Source organism: Macrotis lagotis, chromosome 1 (genome assembly GCF_037893015.1).
Source record: "Macrotis lagotis isolate mMagLag1 chromosome 1, bilby.v1.9.chrom.fasta, whole genome shotgun sequence".
Classification (NCBI taxonomy): domain Eukaryota; kingdom Metazoa; phylum Chordata; class Mammalia; order Peramelemorphia; family Peramelidae; genus Macrotis; species Macrotis lagotis.
Genome location: NC_133658.1, coordinates 413,329,107 through 413,350,780, shown reverse-complemented (window position 1 = coordinate 413,350,780; position 21,674 = coordinate 413,329,107).

The following is a 21,674-nucleotide window of genomic DNA, read 5'->3' as shown; positions in this document are numbered from 1 at the left end:
TGGCCGGAAGTCTGAGACTTTAATTCTTAACAGTAAAGGAAGTTGGCATTAAGGGGTGGAAGTACTCTGCTCTCAGAAAAAGGGAGTCCTGGGCTAGCTAGTCCTTAGCTATTGTTAGATTAAGGAATAGATCAAGTCCAATTTAACTTCTGATTAACTTCTGACTATATAGGGAAAAGAGGACCCCCAAACTTTATATCCCTCTCAAAGTTGGAAACCAGGAGCAACTGGAAAACTGAAGAGTCCCACACAATAAACTCAAGAACAATGGAGCTCTTATGCTCTCAACAACTCCACCCAACCCCTCAGGAAGATCATAGCTTTGATCCTTCACTAATAAGGAGAGAGTTCTAAAATAATGGACTTTGGAGTTATGATTACATTAATAATGAAGATTATAGTGTGTTAAGCATACTTTTTGGGGGGCTGATTGTTAAACTTTTACTAGTATACTACTAACTTCCCCCCCAACTAATAGTTTTTCTGGCCCCAGATGCAGTCCTTTGATTGTAAAGAGAATCCTATCCATCTGTGAGAAATGGGGATCAGTCAACTCCCCCAAGAAATAAAACTTAAACCAAAGTGAGAGAAGGAAGTGTTCTCACAAAAAAGCCGGTAGAAAGCTCTTCAGAGCAGTCCTCCTTCCACACTTTTACAGAAGCAGCAAGAGCAAGTTTATCTTCTGTTCGGTCAACCTACTCCTACCATAAGAGCCAGAATTTATCTAGGCTCATCCAGATTACAACTCTTTCTACCCTCCCATTACATGTACCCCTTTGACATGTTCCCCCACTCTAGTCATGCCTACACATACATCACATGAAGATAATGAACCTTAAACTCCATCTTGTGCAGAGAAGTTATTATGTATAAAACATTCATAATTAAAAATGTCTAAGTAATTAAGAGCACCATGATCATGCCATAACTTGGTGAGTTTGAACTGGTCTGAGCTGGCTCCAGTCTTCTAACTTCAACACTGGGAATTTAGATTGTTAATCTCATAGAACAAGTCAGTCTTATCTGTTTCTGTAATATTCCTTCTGGATTTGGCACTGTCTGTGGAAGCAGAATTTCTTCTAGGATGGAGCCCATACCTTATACATCCTTCAAGGCTAGACTCAAACTCTAACATCTCTAACTCTAACAGAAAAATTGTCTATCTCTGTTTCTTTTTTTTGCTTTTCTGAACTACTCTTGTACCATAGTACTGCTGAATTGTCATCTGATTATTGCATGTGAATTTTGTCTCATCTCTGATTTTTAGATCCACAAATATTAATTAGTCACTTACTATGTATAAGAGAGGAGTAGCTAGGTAGCATAGTGGATAAAGCACCAGACTTAGAATGAAATATATCCATGTTCATGAGTTTAAATCTGACCTCAGATACTTCATTACCTGTGTGACCTTGGGCAAGTCACCACTTTACCTCCAAAAAGAAGAGAAAGAAAGGAAGAAAGAAAGGAGAGAGAAAGAAAGAAAGAAAGGAAGAAAGACAGACAGACAGACAGACAGAAAGAAAGAAAGAAAGAAAGAAAGAAAGAAAGAAAGAAAGAAAGAAAGAAAGAAAGAATATAGTGTCATGAGCTCTGTGAATAGTGAAGCTGAAATCAAAAGACAGATCTTAGAAAACTAGTTCAACTTGGAAGGAATTTAGAAGTAATAAGAAGTTTGTATCTTTCCTTCAAAGCAATAAGGGAGCCACTGAATATTTTTTTGACTTGGTAGCTAAGTAAAAAAGGATGAATTGCACATAGAACAGTCAAATCAACAAGTGGTTATTAAGAACCAATATTGCTAAGTACTGGGGATGAAAGAAAGGCAAAAAAAAAAAACAAAAAAAAAAGCAGTCTGCTCTCAAGGAGCTCACAGTCTAACAGAAGAGACTACATTCAGTCAATTGTGTACCAAGATAAACAGAGTAAATTAGAGACCATCTCAGAGGGAAGGCACTAGTTAAGATATGAAGGAAACCAGGGGAGTCGGCAGCAGAGATGAGAAGGGAGAGCGCTCTGAGCATAGAGGAAAACTCATGGTTGGAAAATTTAAAAAGTTGGGAAATGGGATGCTTTGTTCAGGGAACAGCAAGGAGGCTATGTAAATTACAGGGAAGAAAGAAAGGTTTGCTGTGCATCCTTTGTTTCTGAAAAGAACCAATAACAATTCCAGGTGAACTGATTCATTCATGAATTATATTTAAGGGAAGTAGAGTTACACAAATTTATCAGCTTCTCTCTCTCTCTCTCTCTCTCTCTCTCTCTCTCTCTCTCAATTGGCAATGGTCCAGGATGAAGTGAATGACCTTGATGTCTTTGATGTCTGATGAAGCTCTCTACAACACTGTCTTCATGGTCATTGGAAGAAATTGGTCTTATCTACCCCTTCAGTTGGGTGAAATCTTCTCATGCTTAGGGTAAATATCCACTAACTCAACCTGGTTTAGTCCTTCTGCTGAGATGCTTTTACCAGGGTGTGACTAAGAAGGTTAAGGGGTATTAAGCTGCTATACAGCTTTTAGAAGCTGTAGGTGAGAGTTGAGTGCCAGGTGGACACCAAAGGTGAATGAATATTCCTGACAAGGGCTCAACAAGTCCCCAGTCCTTAAGAAAATTGTAGGGACAGCTAGGTGGTGCAGCGGATAGAGTACCGGCCTTGGAGTCAGGAGTACCTGAGTTCAAATGCAGCCTCAGACACTTAATAATTACCTAGCTGTGTGGCCTTGGGCAAGTCACTTAACCCCACTGCCTTACAAAAACCTTAAAACAAAAAAAAAGAAAAGAAAATTGTAAATGAGGTAAACAGTCTGGTTATGAAGGTCTTTAAAAAAAGACATATGGAATATTTTATATTATATTATATATATAATATAATATATATATATTATATATATATAGAAGCAATAAGAGCCACCAGAGTTGTTCCAATTGGAAGGAGGGGGGTGAGAGAAAGTGTTTTAGTTAGACTTATGCTTTAGAAAAGTCAGTTTGATACATAAATGGAACATAGATGGGAATAGGGAGAGACTTGAGGCAGATAAACAATTCAGGCATGCAGTAATGAGGGTGTACCAGGATAGTGATCTCTTCTGTAACAAGAGAAAAATAAGCAGCTAGGAGTGATGTTTCTAAGGTAGAGGCTGTTATCAGGGAATAGTCTTTATAATAATTAATAATAGAGGTAATAAGACCTGAAGTAGGCTTGTAAGCAAAAAAAGAGGAGGGGGAGAAACACAAAGATATTATAGAGACAGGATCAACAGATCTTGACAAATGATTCGCTATAGGAGGGTGAAGAGTCAAAGACGGCTTCAGGGTTTAAGTTTCATGTAACTTGAAAGATGGTAGTTAGAGTCAATAGAAAGAACAACTGCAATGTGCACAGCACATTCGAGATGCAATATATTTTGCATATATATTAATTAGCTTGTTCAATGGTTGACAGTTCTGTGAGAAAGGTATTGCAGAGATGATTATCTTCATTGTGTAGATAAGGAAACTGAGGCTTATGCTCACACAGCTCATGTCATAGGTAGAATCCTTTCCTGACTCCAAGTCAAATATTATTTTGATATCCTGTAGCATGCTGTCAAATAGGGATTTTGGGGAGGAGTGGGTCTTGGACAAGAAAGACAATGGCTCTCATTTTGGACATTCTGAGTCTGAAGCATACTCTTTGGAAATACTTTGTCTTGGTGGCTCTTTTGAACTCAATTCACTGATGATGTCTGGTGAGAGACAGCAGACTTCTTTCCAAAACAACCATGTGGTCCTGTGAATACAGGCTTGGGTTCTCTGTCTATCTTGGTGCCTGATATTTTCTGCTCTGGGTGAAAAAGGGATTGGTGCCTTTGAAAAGGTCAGGAGGATGTTGACATGTCTAGGTTTATAGACAGACAAACACATCCTTTGGAAACAATGGACAAAGTCACTAGACTCAACTTTTTTGAAGACATTCCCAGTTCCAACTATAAAAGCAATCAGAAAATGATACTCTTAATCCTAACCACACAATTAGCAGACTAAAATCACTTAGAGACTGTAACTAATTCCATTCTAAATCATTGCAACTCTCCCCATATGCTGAAACCTCAGCAACTCCCCATGAAAACATACATGTAGTAGACTCCTTCCCTCAATTTCTCTGAATCTCATTTTAAAGGGAATTAAAAAGGAAGCAAATAGAAACAATTTACCAATTATTTACTAATTGGCTGTGTGCCAATTACTGTGCTGATTGTTAGGATAAAACTACAAAAAAAAAATGAAACGATGCTTCCTCTCAAGCAACTCATGTTCCAAATTCAATCATCTCCCACAAAGTTAAGCTATTAAGGCAGAAGACAAGAAGAAGGAGTCAGGTGGACTTATAACCTAGCTGGCCTATTTCTTCTCAGGAGAACAGGAAAGGACAATGAATAAAGATTGCCCACAGTCAGTTCTCAGCTGGGAAAGAACTCACCTCACCCTTAGGTGCTGAGCTGGTGAGATGGGATGAAGATGAGCCCGGAGGCAGGAATAGGCAAGACACCTTGAGGCAAACTATTTGGACAAAGAACAATAAGCTCCTGTTTTCAGTGTAGCCCTAAAGAGCTGTCATATGTGAGAGGTGATGACAAGTGACCTGAAAAATTAATTGGGCTAATCCAGATGAGAGATGAAAAAGAAATTCTGTCCAAGCGGATCTCATGAAAAGGCAACAAGAGGTTGGGTGGTGATTTACATATCCTACTGTCTTCTTCAGACCAACCTGATTTCAAACTACTCTCCAGAGAGAGGAATGACAGAGGCAAAATCATGGGGGCACACAAAAGAAATTGCCTTATAGGCAAAAAGGAATAGAAATAGTAATGGCTCCCATTTATCTAGTACCTTAATATTGGTGAAATGGTTTATATGCATCATCTAATTCAATCCTCTGAATTACCTTGAAGTAAATATTATTATTATCCCCATTTTACAGATAGGGAAGCTGAGGCTCAGAAAGATTAAACAATTTGTCTAATATTGCACAGCTAATGAATATCTGAGGCAGGATCTGAATGGGTGGAGGCAGGTCTTTTTAACTCTCAGTACAGCAGATTATCCTCTATCCAACAATACCTGTCATGAAAAAGAGAAAGAGATAAATCAAGAAACTTACCTGTTTATCTTTATAAGAGAGTCAAATAAATTTCTGTACTTATGAAATTTCAAAAAAGGAAAAATCTAATGTTTTATATGTCCATAACATCTTTGATTTAAAAAAAAACCCATAAAATATGAAGTCAGAAAGGAGACACTAGTCCTGTTGCTAATTGAATCTATGTCAGTTCTAATATAAATAGACTTCATAGATTGGGAAAAGGATCATTAAGTAATCAATGATAACTTTATGCACTGATGTGTAACCTGATTGGTTGTCTGCCAAAAGTTTATGACTGTGTTTGCTACAAATTCTTTTTTCTCATTTTGTTCTTCCAGCCTCTTGGTCTCCCATAATACTGGGTGACCATTCCCTTTAATCGGCCCCCAGGCTCAGAACTAGAACACTGGCTTACATGGGGATTCAATCTTAGTTTCCCCAGGGACAAGGTCCCTAGCAACTGCTGAATGACTCACCTATTCAGTCATTAAACAAGTTTTTTAATGAGTGTATTTTATATATATATATATATATATATATATATATATATATATATATATATATACATACATACATATATAACTAGCCCTACACTAAAATTAATAGTCCTTGCTTTTAAGGATCCTAAGAAGGAAGATAATATGTCACATGAGAAAGGAGGTCAGCTTGGCTGAGGCAGAAAAGCATGGAAAAACATTCTCTTTCAAAAAAAAGTTCAAATGACATGGCATTTTCCATACCAAAGATGTCTTTTTTTAGGGTCAACAGCCTAAACTGGCGTCCTCTGAATCCTTAGGTGGGAAGGATCATCTTCATCTGTCTCTCTGCTTCTACATGTGGGATCCAAAATTGTCTGATCTACAATAAAAGAAACTTATTTCTGGGGGCAGCTAGGTGGTGCAGTGGATAGAGCACCAGCCCTAGAGTCAGAAGGACCTGAGTTCAAATCCAACCTCAGACATTTAATTTGCCTAGTTGTGTGACCTTAGGCAAATCACTTTTAAACCCATTGCCTTAAATAAATAAAAATTTAAAAAAAAAAGAAATTGAGCTCTGAGTCAACAGCACTTTATTAAAAGGACCATGGCCCCTTCTAATGAAATGAATCTCAGATCTATCTCACAATCTGAAATGCCACCTTACTCCAGGGATTTACTTTATAGTGCTTAATATCCAGATAATATAGATAAAGCAAACTAAAATACAGAATCTCACTGGTTAACAGATTTTGCCCTTGACCTTCCAGGAGTGTCTACACAAAATATAGAATTCCAATGGTTGACAAATGGGCTAATGAGCAGATCCTGACAGAGATATCTTGATCTCTCAGGAGGTCCTACCAAGTTGATGAGCAGACCCATCAGCTAGGCTGATAAACAAATGTCAAAATATCTATGAGAAGATGGACCAGTAGACAAACAGGACCTCAGAACAGCAAACAGGGCCAATTATTGACCAAATGTTTATGACCCCATGTTGGGCAATAGAGGGATGATAAGAGACAGAGGGGGCAACAAAAATAGCTGGGGGATTTTCCATGTAATTGTCACCTCTGCCATGTTGGACTTGGTCACCATAACAAGGGAAAACAAAAGTGGAGATCCTCTAGTTAGCTTCCTATGATTAAGCAAGTGAACTTACAACATGGAGTACATCTCTAGGACCCTAATATACAGAACTTATAATCACTATGGAATCACATCAAACTGATTAATAGTGATTTGAATAAAATTGAGGTCCCAATAAGAATTTACCATACAGGGTAATCTCCATTTTCCTATTTATCTTTCTTTCTCAAGACAAGACCCTCCCCAAACCAGATATCCCAAGGTTATAAATTGAGTATTTATCTTAGAGAGGATACAGTAACAGTGGGGCAACTTGTAATTTTGATGGAAAAGATTGAGTTATGAGACAATGGGTGAGGAAGTTAACAGTGACTTGACCTCACTGAAGGCAACATTTTATACCAGAAATAAGTCTACACTAGAATCAAAAGACCTGAACTTAAAGTCAAGCTTTGCCATTTTCTTAGGCAAATTTTTTAAAAATACTTCCAGGTCTCAATTTTCTCATCCATAAAATTAAAGGACTAGATGACCTCAAATGTTCCTTCCAGCTCTAAATCTGTGACCTGATTGAATCATCACCATCAGGAAGAAGAGTTAAGTCTGGCAAAAAGAAAGTTTTACATTCAGGGGATTATGCATCAGTGTCTTTCATTTGTCTTAAGTATGATTAGATCTAAGTATATGAGATTGTAGATAGCTCTCACCCATCACTTTCCAGGTACAGAGAACCCCTCATTAGACTCCCCATGCTCCTTCCAAAAAACATTCCAAGGGAAGCAGGCCCAGGCCCTTTGGGCAGGTGGTGATTTTTCACCAGCCCAGCCCTCAAGCTTGGGGCAGAAGGCCCTCATTTAGAGTCACTGCAATTAGCTTATATGTCATAGCAATTATCCCTCTGGCTCCAAACAAAGACAGAGTCAGAATAGGGGGCTGGAATTTTAAATCACGACTTTCCCAGTATTTCATTAGGTAATTGTTGCTGAACCCATCATTTAATAGGGACCTATAAAGTGCTTGCTATTTATATTTTAAAGGGCTGAGGAAAGGCTCAACTAACTAGATAATTAATGAATCAGGAGGGAGACTGGGAGCTGGGGGAGAAACTGAAACTCTGGCAAAAAAAAATAAAAATAAAAACAGCCAATGTCTGTTTTCAGGGACTTATTAGTGCTTATTATTTAGCCAGATTCAGAAAGGAATGTGTTTGGCAGGGCCCCACAAGTCCTAGAGCTGCCCTTTCCAAGAGAGAGACAGACCAAGATAAAAATTGTCATTTAAAAAGATTTTCTACAGTTGGCTAATCATTTGTTAAATGAACAATTTCAATCATCCTTTCCCTTCCATCTTCTTTAAGGGACTAAAGCTTGCTTCTTTTCTAGCTTGTGCTCTCTCTTCAACTCACTTTATATTCTACTTTGCAGGGGAGATGAATTGGTAGGTGATGGATTAGAAAGAGTAGTTGCTGGGTGGCTAGGTGGCATAGTGGATAAAGCACCGCCCTGGAGTCAGGAGTACCTGGGTTCAAATCTGGTCTCTTAATAATTACCTAGCTGTGTGGCCTTGGGCAAGCCACTTAACCCCATTTGCCTTGCAAAAACCTTAAAAAAAAAAAAAAGAGTAGTTGCTGCCTCAGATTGTAGTGAGTGTCCTATATGTACCCACTCCTAAAACTATTAAGCTCAAGAGCCTTCACCATGCTCCTCTCAACAGTTAGCCAGTAGACATAGCTATATTTTAGCAAAGGCATTTATTTACTAAGATGGCTTAGTAAGAATAGTGGTTACAAAACATTCCCCCCATAAATTTGGGGCAAATTCTCCCACCACTACCCAAACCTTCATGTTAAGAGTGAGCACGAACTTAAAGCATGATAGTTATGAAGCAGATATGTAAGGAATACTTGTAGGCAAAATTACTCACTCCTCTCATACTAAACAGCCTTGAAATCTTTTCTGTCCTAGTGAATTCCATCAAAGCTCTAGCTTGGGCACAAGTATTTCTGCTGGACAGATTGATTTCTCAGCTAGTATCCTAAGATCTGCAACCCCCTCAGCAGTTAATTGCCAGGTTTGCTCTCTCTCTTGAGTCCATGGCTGGCTTTGATTGCTGCTCTTGGAAGATCTTCCAGCCTCAAACCATGGTCTCTCTGTATCCACACTTGTCCGAGGTATATGTCTTTTCCTAAACCCTGTCTTGAACTCTTTCAGACTGTTTCTCCAACTGCTAGCTAGGATGTCTCCTTTTGGATCACAGTTCAATTGCAACTAAGCTTTCTAATCCATCACCTTCAAATGCCATTGCTGTTGGGAGGAAAGTGAGGAACATAGAAAAGCCTAAAGAGATGAAAACCTAAGTATTTCATGAATTCCTGAACCTCCATTAAACTTACTAAACCGACTAGACTAATGCTCACAAAGAAATGACCTATTGTTATTTATCCTATTATAAATATATCCCTTTTGATTCAATAAGAGATATTCATATTTTATAACAGGATAACTAAGAAGTAATACCTTAGAATAGAAATATTTCATCATCCTGTGATTGATTACATCAACTGAGCTTCATGGGAGGGGGAAAAGGGGAAAGATTACAGGTAGGGTAAAACCACCCCTTACTAAAGGAACTGTAATTTGTTGAAGATAATCCAGCCTGTTTTCCTCCTCTATATAATTATGTACCAAATTTACTATCCATTCTTATTTTCTGTCCAAGATATTGTAATGTTATACCTTCTAAAGGACAACAAGAAAAAGTTTTGCAACTAGAAAGTATTCAAGGGTGTGTGCTTCTGTTTTGAGTCCTTCTAGCTCTTGATGGGTTGAGAAGGGAGGAAAGGAAAAGTCAACTGAGCAGCCACTGAGAAGTCCCAATCACCAGTTCAGATACTGAAAGGACTTTGCTTGGCATTTTGGGGCAGGATACATGAGCAGACCTAGAATGTTAAGGATCAAAAAACATAGCAGAGCAGGAGGGTGACCTGGTGTAAGTTAGAGGAACCAAGACAGTGTTCTGCAAGACTCTGGAGCAGAAGGAAATACCAACTCAGTTCACAAAACCTTTCTTCCTATTCTTGCACAACAGGTACACTGTATTTCCTGTTTGCTAGTCAAAGCAGAAAACATTTGGAGGTTTGATTTCCCTAAACGGATTACTTTTAGCTTCTAGGCTACTTAAACTATCATTTAAAATAAAAACTCTAAATGTCCCACAACCAGAACCTGGTTAATTATTGAATGTGCAGAGTGGGACTTAGAGGGAGAGGAGTACCCAAACTCAAATCCAGTGAAGAGAAGAGATTTTAACTGTGTTCCTCAACCATTGACTGAAGTGGGGGGTGAGGCAATTAGGGAGAGAATTATGAAAATATTACAAATATATTAAAGTTACCCATGCAGTAGACTTATTTCATTTAGAACCTGGTATGAGAGAAAAAAAAAAAGCAGAAACCTGACTGAGAGTATTGGCCAGCATGGGGAGAAGTGAATCAATTTTGCATAGCTATCCTTCTTCTGGCACAAGATAATTCATCCTTACTCATTCACACTCCCACCAAATGGTTAAAATACATATGCACATTTTTAATACAGTATATATATAAAATTTACACCTACATATCAAATTTTTTAAGTTTTGGGGTTTTTTTTGCAAGGCAATGAGGTTAAGTGGCTTGTCCAAGGCCACACAGCTAGGTAATTATTAAGTGTCTAAGACCAGATTTGAACCCAGGTACTCCTGACTCCAAGGCCAGTGCTCTATCCACTGTGCTACCTAGCCTCCCCCTACATATCAATTTTAAAAATTAGTTATCTATCTATCCATCTATCTGAGGATAAACTCTATTGGTTGTCCATCTAACTGCATGTCATATTCTGGACAACAGACACTCTTTTTTCAATTAACTTTTTCTGTGTCATTAGTCCAAACTCTTATTTTTTAAAATATATTTTTATTGATACATTTTGGGTTTTTTAAAATTATATTATAGTCAAATTTTCCCCATTATTCTTCCTTCTTCTTTCCTAAGAAGTCATTTTATATAACAAATAATATTTTGAAAGAAAAAATTAGTAAAAATCAATCAATACATTAGAAAAATATGAAAGTATGTGCAGTGTTCCACACTGATGGACCTTTCATCTTTGCAAAGGAATGGGGTGGTTATGTTTTCTCATTTCTCTCCATGCTTGTTTTTTGCAATTTCACAACATTCACATTTATTATATCTTGTTTATATATTGTTTTCTTGGCTTTGCTTACTTTATTCTACATCAGATCATTTACATTCATTATATTTGTTGCTACTTGTATTGCAGTGATATTTCATTACATTTGTGAACCACAATTTAGTTAGCTATTTCCCATTCATTAGGCATCCACTTTGTTTCCAATTCTTTGCTACTAAAAAAAATGTTGCTCTAAATATCTTAAGTTCATGCAGGGATATTCTTCTTATCAATGATGTCCTTGGAGTATATGACAACTAGGAAAATTTCTGGATCAAAGGGTATGAATGTTTTAGTTATCTTATTTACATAATTTGAAATTGTTTTCAATGGTAGTTCTGATTCACAACTCCACCAATAATGTAAATGTGATGGTCTTTCCTATAAAACCTCCAACATTAAATATTTCCATCTTTTGTAATCTTTGCCAGTTTGGTGGGTGTGAGATGAAACTTTATGCTTGTTTTCTATTTCCATTTCTCTTACTATACATGATTTGGAACATTGTTTCATATGATTATTAATAGTTTGAAAGCCTAGATGATTCTCTTAAAAATTCTATGTAGATTGAAAAAATAAGTGTATAGGTTGGTAGATGTTACTGTTCTCTTGGTCGCTCTTTAAACTATATTAATAAAGGTTGAGGTTTTTTCCTCCAATAATTTTAATATCTTCCATTCCTCCAGCTATCTTGTGGATCAATTACTCAATGTCCTCACAATTATGTCATGTCTAGTACATAACTCATCTCTGTACACTTGATCTAATTCCCTTATTTCTTCCAGTTTTGTTCTCATTAGTATCATTTCAGTTTAATCTATAAGCATATTCAGGACTATATAACATTAGAATCCATATGATGACTCTATTCTTAATGATAAAAAATTATAAAAATCTGCAAACTTTCTCTGCTTTTAAAAAACATTTGTTGTTCTCTTATTTTCATTCTTAAATACTCTCAATATGATTTTGTTTAGTTAGGTCTCTTGACAAGTTTTCTTTCTTTTTTTAAAAAATAAGTTTCTATTAAAGGAACAGAGTCAAGATGGTAGAGAAAAGATAGAGATTTGTATGAGTTTTCCCATTACCTTTCCTCATTCCCCTTAAATAATATCTCCAAACAAATTTTGGATCAGCAGGATTACAAAAGGATGGTGTGAAACAATTTTCCAGCCCAACATAATTTATACGGTCGTCAGGAAAAGTCTCTTGTATCAGAGTGAGAATGAAACATAGTCCAACCCAGGTCCTTCCCAACTAAGTCAGTTGGAGGGGTCAGCCACCTGGTCCCCCTCCCTCTATGGCAGTAAATAATCTGATAAAGGCTGTACATATATAATTAGTCATGTTGTGAACAAGGAATTAGAACCAAGGGATAAAGAAACCATGAGAAAGAAAAAAAAATTTTTTTTTTAATTTTAAAGTGATTATAGGGGTTACTTTGCTGACATGTGCAGCAGGACTTTGTTGCATTGCCATTACTCAGGATCACAGGCCCAGGGTGAGAAGCAGCACTAGCAATGAGGCTTTGCAGTGGCAGAGGAGTTGGAACTCTGATCACAGTTCCAGGGCAGAAAAGAGTGCTTGCTCACAGACCTGAATACAAATGAAGAGAGGAGTAAAAACAACTTTCTTAGATTATACCATCTTGGAAAAAACAAAAACTTACATGTTCCAGTTGCACAAAAAAACCTGAAACTTGGGACAATGCTTCATCCATTCCAGAAGTAAAACTCCACTTTAACACAGAGTTAAAAGTCAAGAAATTGTCTGGAAAAATGAGCAAAGAGCAGAAAAAGATCTTATCTTTAGAGTAACTATAGTGCCAGAAAAAATCAAAACAAAAACTCAGAAGAAGAAAATAAGGTCAAAACTACTAAAACTTACTATTTTCAATTTTTAAAATTTGTTTTATGTTTTATGGGTTTTTTCCCCCTCAAGTTTTTTTCCTTTTTGTTTTGAATCTTTTTTCATAGCAGATAGGTAACATAGTTATACAGGAATAATGTGTGGCATATTAGATTTCTCTCTGTCAGGGGCAAAGAGAAAGAGAAAAATATGGAACTCAAAACCTTACCAAAATCTCAAAAGAAAAAAAATGAATTGATCTCAGGCCATGGAAGAGATCAAAAAGTGGTTTAAAATTTTTTTTCCCAAATACACTCAAAGATAGTTTTCAATAATTATTTCAATATTTATTCTTTCACAAGCTTTTGAGTTCCAGTGTTCACCTGATTGTGCTCACTTCACTCAACATTAGTTCATGCAAGTCTTTCCAGGTTTTTCTGAAGTCTGTTGGACTACAGGTTATTCATGATTTCTTACAGAACAATAGTACTCCACTATAACTTGTTCAGCCATTCCCCAACTGATGGGCATCCCCCTCAATTTCCAATCCTTTGCCACTATAAAAAGAGCTGCTATAAATATTTTGTATATGTGGGTCTTTTCCCCCTTTTTTTCTATCTCTTTGGGATATGGAAGAATAGTAGTATTGCTGGATCAGAGAGCATGCCCAGTTTGATTGCCCTTTGGGCAATTCACATTACTCTCCAGAATGACTGGATCAGTTTACAACTCCACCAGAAGTGCAGTAGTGTCCCAGGTTTCCTACATCCTCTCTCTCTCTTTTTTTTTTCAGTGATCACAGTTTATTATCATTTGATTGCAATACATAACAAAAAGTATATCAAGCTAGGGAGTATGTCACATTGGACACACAAGGAGTGAACAATGATTACATATCTGGATCAAGGCTTACCACTGAGCAAAAATCAACTTAATTATCATGATGCTTCAGATTTTTAATCTTCTTCTCATGACGCTCAATTTCTTTCTGCAAATGCTGGTTCTCCCTCTCATGGTGTGTAATTTCTTCCTGATGATACTACCTCAGGGCAGACAGCTGCTCTCAGCTCTTCTCTCAGAAGTACCAGTCCTCCCCAGCCTTCTCCCTCTTGCTGAAGGCCCCATCTGCATTCCCTGGCACCGCAATCGCCCATGTCGGCAGGACTGCTGCTGAACAAGTAGCCCTGGGCCTGCATGGTTCTCATCCCCACAGGTCAAGCCCGAGTGCTGTCACTGTCACAGTCGTACAAGCCATACTCTCTGCTACAGCAAGGCACTCACCAGCCCTTGGTAGCCAGAGACCTTCAACAAAGTCCAGCCTATACGTTAACATCACAGGTTTTAATTGGCATTTCTCTAATCAATAATAATTTCAAGCATTTTTCCATGTGTTTATAGACAGTTTTAATTTCTTCATCTGAAAACTTCCTATTCATATTCTCTGACCATTTATCAGTTGATGAATGACTTGTATTCTTATAAATTTGATTCTGTTCTCTATATAGAAATGAATCCTTTATCAGAAACACTAACTGTAAAAAATTCTAATCTTGTTTGCATTGGTTTTATTTGTACAAAAGCATTTTAATTTACTATAGTGAAAATTATCCATTTTACAATTTATATGTTATCTTTCTCTTCTTTGATCATAAACTTTTCCAGAGATCTTTCCATAGATCTGAGAGATACATTTATTCCTTGTTCTCTTAATTGGCTTATGGTATTACCCTTTATGTCTAAATTTTGTGCTAATTTCAACCTTATCTTGGTATAGTGGAAAAAGAATTTTTAAAATCAAGTCAGAAAGAGGTAGAGAAAAAATTGGGAAGAGAAATAAGAGTGATACAAGAAAACCATGAAAAAAAAGTCAATAGTTTGGTAAAGGAGAAACAAAAAAATTGAAGAAAATAATACTTTAAAAAACAGAATAAGCCAAATGATAAAAAAGGCACAAAATGAAGGGAATTCCTTAAAAGGCAGATTTGAACTTCACTGAAGAAAAAAACTCCTTAAACAATAGAACTGACTAAATGAAAAAGGAGGTACAAAAACTGAGTGGAGAAAATAATTCCTTAAAAAAATTGGAATTGGCAAGTGGAAGCTAAAGACTTTATGAGACATCAAAAAACAATGAAACAAAACCAAAGAATGAAAATATAGATGAAAATGTGAAATATCTCACTGGAAAAAACAACTGGCATAGAAAATAGATCTAGAAGAGATCATTTAAGATTTATTGGGCTACTTGAAAGTTATGATTAAAAAAAAGTCTAGACACCTTTCAAGAAATTATCAAGGAAAACTATCCTGACATCCTAGAACCAGAGTATAAAATAGAAATGAAAACTCTTCCAGAGCTTCTAGGTCAAAGAGAAAATATTGCAAGCAGCCAGAATTCTTTCTACAATTCAAATATCATGGTGCTACAATCAGGATGACACAAGATTTAACAGCTTCTATATGGTTTTAAAAAGAAAGTTATTTAGGGGCAGCTAGGTGGTATAGTGAATATAGCACTGGCCCTGGAGAAAGGAGTACCTGAGTTCAAATCTGATCTCAGACACTTAATAATGACCTAACTGTGTGACCCTGGGCAAGTCACTTAACCCCACTGTCTTGCAAAAAAAGTTATTTAATTTTATTTTTCTACTAATAAAATATTTTTCACTTACATGTAAAGATAGTTTTCAACATTCATTTTTATAAGATTTTGAGTTCCAAGTTTTTTTCCTCCTTCCCTTCCCTCCCCCTCCCCAAGACAATAAGTAATCTGACATACATGTAAAATTATATTAAATATATTTCCATATTAGTCATATTATGAAAAAAATCACAATGAAAGGTAAGAAAACATGAGAAATAAAAAAGCAAAAAAAAATTTTTAAAAAGTGAAAATAGTATGTTTTGACCTACATTCAGATTCCATAATTCTTTCTCTAATGTGGTAGCAGTTTCCATTACAAGTGTTTCAGAATTGTCTTTGATCATTGTATTGCTGAGGAGAGCTAAGTCTATCATAGTTGATCTTCACAAACTGTTAGCAGCTTCTACATTAACAGATTGGAGGTCTTGGGATATCATATTCCAGGGAGCAACAGAGCTAGAATTACAACCAAGAACCACCCACCCAGCAAAACTGAGTATAATCCTTCAGGGGGGAAATGTATATTCAATGAAATAGAGAACTTTTTTAATATGATTTTTCTTTATTTTTTTCCAATTACATGTAATGATAGTTTTCCATACTCAGTTTTGTAAGATTTTTCAATTCTTTTTTCTCCCTCCCTCCCTCCCTTACATATCCCTTCTCCTTGATAATAAGTAATTTGATATGTTATACATGTACAACTATGTGAAACATTACTATATTAGTCATGTTGTGAAAAAAAGAATTAAAACAAAAGGAAAATAGTCATGAGAGGGGAAAAAACTAAAACAAATTTTAAAACTTGAAAATAATAGGCTTTGGTCTACATTCAGACTCCATAGTTTTTTCTCTGGAATAGATAGTATTTTTCTATCAAAAGTCTTTAGAAAAAAATAGAGAACTTTCAAGCACTCCTGATGAAAAAAATCAGAGCTAAATAGAAAATTTGACTTTCAAACACAATACTCAAGAGAAGCATAAAAAGGTAAACAGAAAAGAGAAATAATAAAGTATTCAATAAAGTTTAAACCATTTACATTCTAACTTTCTCATTATTAAGGCAGTTAGAAAGAATATACATAGACAGAGAGCATGATTGTGAGTTGAATGTGAAGAGATGGATTATCTAAAAAAAGTTAAGGGATAACAAAGAAGAATTCATAAGGAGAAGGGGAAAAGGAGAGGTAGAATGGGGTAAATTATTTTATTTAAAAGAAATACAAAAGAAATTTTACAGTGAAGGGGAAGAGAAAAGATATTGGTGAGGGCACATGAACCTTAATCTTATAGAAACTGGCTCAAACAAGGAATGGCATACATACTCAGCTGGGTATAGAAATCTCTCTTACCACTTTGGTAAGTAGGGAGATGAAGGCGATAAGAGAAGAGAAGGGGATGATAGAAGAGATATGGTGTTTTCGTCCTTCATTTTCAAAGAAGACCATGACATCAGGGAGCTAATGCTATGACAAACACATGAATTAGAATTGAGTGAGGGGGTGCTATGCTATATCACCAGCTTTGCTTCCTCCTTCAGAACCATCTGGATCCAGGAACCAGAAATGGATCAGAATGAATGGAGATGGCCCTGGATGCAAGCCAATCAGGATTAAATGACTTGGCCAAGGTCACACAACTGGTAAGTGTTAAGTATCTGAGTCAGATTCAAATTCCTGTCCTCCTGACTCCAAGTGCTCTATCCACTGCCCTATCTAGCTGCCCATAGAAAGGAGGACAGTTAGGAGGAGGTAAAAGTCAGAAGAAAATACTTCTGAAAAAAAAATATTTTAACTCTGAAAACTTTAACCAATCAGGTTGGAAGGGGGGGGGTGGGGGGGGAATGGTGCTAGGCCATATAACCTTGCTTGACTGTCACCTCAGGGCAACTCCTTGATCTTCACTACCTTTGTGAGACTTGGAATGTGCCCTTTTCTCCAGAAAAGCCAAAATATATTTTCTTTTTTGTTCAAAAAAATACTTTTGAAAATAGACACGTAAAAAGGAGAGAGAGTAGGATAAAGAGGAAAATAGGATAGCAGGATATACATCGTAATCATAATATTGAAAAGAATTTTATAGTAAGTTTCTCTGATAAAGATCTCGTTTCTCAAATATATAGAGAACTGAGAGAAGAAATAAGAATCCTTCCTCAATTGGTAAATGATCAAAGAATGTGGATATGCACTTTTCAGATAAAGTGATCAAAACTATCTATAGTTATATGAAAAAATACTCTAAATCATATTGGTTAGAGAAATGCAAATCAAAACAACTCTGAGCTATCACCTCACACACCTATCAGATTGGCTAATATGACAGAAAAGGAAAATGACAGGTGTTAGAAGGGATGTGAAAAAAATAAGACACTAATACATTGTTGGTTAAATGGTATACTGATTCAACCCACTTGGAACTATACCCAAAGGACTATAAAACCATGTAAGCTCTTTGACCAAGTCATACTACTATTAGGTCTTTATTCCAAAGAGATTTTTAAAAATTATTTTTTTGTTATTTTTAATTTATTGTATGTATAATAATATATTTATTATTTTTATTATATTACAAAAATATTAATAGTAGCTTTTTTGTGGCAAAGAAATAGAAACTGAAGGGATGTTCAACAATTTGGGTAATGCCTGAACAAGTTACATGATTGTGTTGAAACACTATTGTTCTATAAGAAATGATGAGCAGAAAGCTCATGAAAAACCTGTAAACACTTAGGTGTACTGATGCAAAGTGAAATGAGCAGAATTAGGAGAACATTGTATGTAGTAATAGTAATATTATAATATGACCAACTGTGAATGACTTAGCTATTCTCAGCAATGCAATGATCAGAAATAATTCTTTTTTTTTTTAGGTTTTTTTTGCAAGGCAAATGGGGTGAAGTGGCTTGCCCAAGGCCACACTGCTAGGTAATTATTAAGTGTTTGAGACCGGATTTGAACCCAGGTACTCCTTACTCCAAGGCCGGTGCTTTATCCACTACGCCACCTAGCCACCCCATCAGAAATAATTCTGAAGGACTTGTGAACCATGCTATTCATCTCCAGAGAACAAACTAATAGTGTCTGAATGCAGACAGAAGCCTAGTTTCTCTTTATTTTTCTTGGCTTTTTTTTGTTTGTTATCTTCTTTCACACCATTACTAACTTGAAAATATGTTTTGCATAACTACATATGTATAACTTATATCAAATTGCTTGCTTTCTTAATGAGGGGGAAAGGTAGAGGAGAATTTGAAACTAAAAAAAATTTTTAAATGAATGCTAATAACTAATATAGAAACACATTAAATACGATTGTACATGTACAATGATACCAGATTATTCATTGTCATGGAGAGAGGGAAGGGAAGGAAAGGTGGTAGAAAAATGTGGACCAATAAGCTTGCAAATAAATATTGAAAACTACCTTTGCAATTAATTGGAAAAATAAAATTAAATAAAAAATGAAAAAATGAATGTTAAATTTGATTTTATATGTAATCAGGGGAAAAGTAAAATATCAAATTTACATAATTGATTGATGTCTTTTGTTATTTACTTAACCATAGTTTCTCTTGGTATTTCATCCCTCTCCCAGAAATCCAACCTAAATAACAATTATTATTTTTAAGGACAAAAGGAGATAAAAGGAAAAAAAGAGGAAAAAAATCAGCATAATTGATCAATGCATTAAAAAAATCTGAAAATATGTGCTCCATGCAATACTTATGGGCTTCCATCTTCTAATATCTCTTCTTTGGAGTCAACCTTGGTCTTTTTAATTTCACAGTATTTACATTTGATTTAGTGCTTCTTCTTTCCTTTATAATCATGTATAATGCTGTTTTCTTGGCTCCAAGTCAAACTTTTTTTAAACTGGTTTTACTGTCCACTGCTTCTCTCAATTTTATGAGGCAATACTGCTCATAATATTATCTCATTCTTCTTTGTAAGCTTTCATAATTGAATTTATAGTCTAAATTGATATTGCCTTTGACTGTTATATCTCTCTACTTGGCTAGTAAGTCAAATCAAATGTTTTTTGACTAAGTTGATTTTTAGTTCTTTTTTTTTAATCTCCTCAAGATAGCAATTTATTTATATCAATTAAATTTCCATATGAAAATTCTATATTTGGTAAGAGATAGAGAAGTGATGCAGTGCATAGAGAGTCATCCTGGAGTCAGGAAGGCCCGAGTTCAAAACCTACCTCAAATACTTACTAGTTGGATGACCCTGGGCAAGTCACTAAAGTAATTTGCAAACCTTAAATTTATATAACTTTATATAAATGCCAGGTATTATTATTCCACACATTCTAACTCACTTCATTTAGGAGAGGTAGCATGGAATAAAGAATAGAAATTGGATTCAAGAAGACCTGGGTCCTATTTCAGATGCTTCTTAATTGTGTAATCCAGATGTGTAATTCAGTTGTGTGAGCAAATTACCTATCACTTGTGAAATCCTGGGCAAACCTTTTGACTTCTTTCAACCTCAGTTTCTTCATCTACAAAATGGATAAATTAATAGTAACTATTTAAAAAAATTGTTTTAAACAATTAAACAAATTTTAAACAATTTAAACAAAGGAGATAATGTTCATAAAATGTTTTATAAACCTTATAGTCTTTTATAAATATTAATGTAAGCTTTTATTATTAACCAATTCTCATTACCACACACATGCTTTGCTCTTGATGAAGTAGTCTCCTCTCGATAATCCAAATATAATCATTGTCTAGGCCGATTCACTTATTTTATATGTGAAACCAGGAAAGTTAAGAGAGTTCTTCAAAAACTTTTCGGTAGTAAATAGAAGAGCTAGTAAAATTAAAAAAAAAATCTAATTCTCTGACTCCAAGTTCAACATTCTTGCCACCATACCAAAGCTTATCTCCTCTTCCTGTCTAAGTAAATCCTTCAAAGTTCAGCATGAATCTCCCCACTTCCATGAAATCCAAACTTCCCTCTCTCAAAGAAATTGTCCCTATCCTTGGCATTTCTCCTATACTCAGAATATATGCAATACATTTTAATTATATCCTATCTTATTCTTATTAGTATTGTTTCATGTTAATACATGACGGCACATATTTAATTTATATTAAATTGCTTGTTTTTTCACTATGAAGCTGGGGATGGAGGAAGGAAGAGAATTTGGAACTCAAAATTTTAAAGAACAAATGTTAAAAATTTTTGTTTACATGTAAAATTGAAAAAATTAAAATTAAATGTGCTGCCAAAATAATAATAATGATAACAATGAAAAACTATCCTTGACCTTGTGAGACTTATAGTAAGACCATAAGTCAGATAAGTATTTTTTCCTTTCTTTTAGCTCATCCCTGATTTTATCACAGTGGTTGGTTGACTCTAAGTAAGGAAACTACTCCCACTGTTACAGAGACAGCTTCTTTGTGTAACCTATGTTGCCATGGTGATGAGACATTACAACAGATATCTCCCCAGAATTCATCAGTAGTGACGTTATAGAATTGGGGATTCTGGGACAGCTTTGTGAAGATTTCTGGGTAGAAAAATGACATAAGTAGAGCTGAGTCAATAGTTAAAGTTAGAAAATCATCTTCCATTTTTGGAACATGTAGATAGGAGCCAGGGTGTTCCTCAAGTTTTTTCCAGTGACTACTATTGCTATTGCTGTGCTGATGTGGACCGTGTTTGGTAAGATAACTCAAACACCCCTTTCTCCTGTGATTCCAAGTAAAGGAAGGAAGGTACCCAGTAAATATCCCTATCAACTGAGTTCTCCAAAAAGGAAAAGTGCTAAAGTAAGATAACCTAACTTCTGCTACAAAGGTCTGGCTACATATATATTCATGAGCTGTACCTTTCCCCCTTTGCTCTCTGTGATTTCATTGCTATTACGTATTTCCCTTTTTATAAAAAGAAAGCTAGTAGTTACTAATATTTATTTCATGGTTAATGTTTACTCCAATTGATAAGCATCTTGGTGAAAATAATAGACAAATCCCATCCCAGCATGAGACAACAGGAGGTAGAAGGGGTAGGAAGGTCAATAATTGGAGGCAATTTGCAACCATATTCTCAAGCCAATTCAAGTTGATAAGCAAAAACAATTTTTAGCAGAGAGATTTATAACCCAAAATGAATAAAAATATCCCTGAGACCATCTTTCCACTTGTCTTAATTTTGCTCCCTGCCATATACTCTGTGGATCAGTACCACTGACCTCCCTGCTCTTCCTTGCATAAAATGCTCCATCTCCTAATTTTGGAGGAT